We start from the raw sequence: 1,348 nt of genomic DNA, 5'->3' as shown, positions 1-1,348 counted from the left end.
CTACTACTCTCGTAGAAACTCTTGACTGCTCTTAACAGCTTTCCTCCTATCCCATATATCTGCAGTACCTCCCACAGTGCCTTCCTGTCTACCTTGTCATAAGCCTTTTCCAGATCCATAAAAGCCCCAAAAACATCCTTACCTTTTCCTATAGCTTTCTCACATATCTGTCTTACCACAAAAAATCTGATCTACACATCCCCTACCTGTCCTAAATCCACACTGTTCCTCACCAATTACTCCCTCTGTTCCTCTCCTAATCCTCTCAATTAAGACACTCCCATAAGCCTTCCCAACTACACTCAACAAGCTGATCACTCTGAAACTACTACACTTACACTTGTCCCCTTTTCCCTTGTAAAGCGGAACTATAAAAGCACTCCTCCTGTCCTCCGGCACTCTACTTTCTCTAAAGCAAACATTAAATAACCTCACCAGCCAGTCCACCATAACTGTACCTCCTTTCTTCAGACATTTTGCATGGCATCCATCCAACCCAGGTGTCTTACCTGCTCTCATCATCTTAACAGCTGCTTTCACTTTATCCTTCCCTATTTCTCCCTCATTTTCCTCACTCATCACTCTCATTTTCTTAGCGCTTCCCACTGCAACTACCTTTCCCTCCCTATTCTCCTTCACATTTTGCAACTCCCTAAAATACTCTGCCCACCTTCCTCTCACTGCCTTCTCTTCCATTACCATCTCTCCATCTGCACCTTTTACCTTTTCTTCTCTACTCGATTCGCCTCCTCTTCCTCTTTTAATTTCCTTCCAAAACATTTTTTTATTAGTTTCAAAAATGATTGTCATACTCTTACCCCATTTCACATCTACTCTCCTCTTTGCTACCTTTATCTTATGCTTAACTTCCCTTCTCTTTACTTTGTACCTCTCATACGATTCCCTCGTCCTAATTTGTAGCCAATCTATGAATGCCTGCTTCTTCTCTTCCACACCTTTCTTTGCTTCCTCATCCCACCACTCACTACCCTTCCTTCTATTTCCTCCCACCCTCCTTGTTCCACACACCATCTTTGTACACCTTATGACTCCCTCCTTGAACCATCCCCATTCCTCCTCCACTCCTATTTCTACTCTATCCCTCACTCCCTCCCACTCCTCTCTCAGCTTCTTCCTATACTCATTCTCTTTTTTCCTCATTTAAGCAGTTTATTCTAAGTACCTCCCTACCTTCTGCCCTTTTCCTCTTTCTCCACCTATTCTCCACTGTCAATTTACCTTCCACCAGAAAATGATCTGATATTCCCACAATCTCTCCCCTTAGGCCATTTACATCCTTACTCTTCGTACCATACTCCTAGTCACCACTATATAGTCCATTATCGCT

Source organism: Oratosquilla oratoria, chromosome 10, assembly GCF_046742065.1.
Source record: "Oratosquilla oratoria isolate Oo_2021 chromosome 10, ASM4674206v1, whole genome shotgun sequence".
In the NCBI taxonomy this organism is placed as follows: domain Eukaryota; kingdom Metazoa; phylum Arthropoda; class Malacostraca; order Stomatopoda; family Squillidae; genus Oratosquilla; species Oratosquilla oratoria.
Note: the sequence above shows the minus strand (reverse complement) of the source record.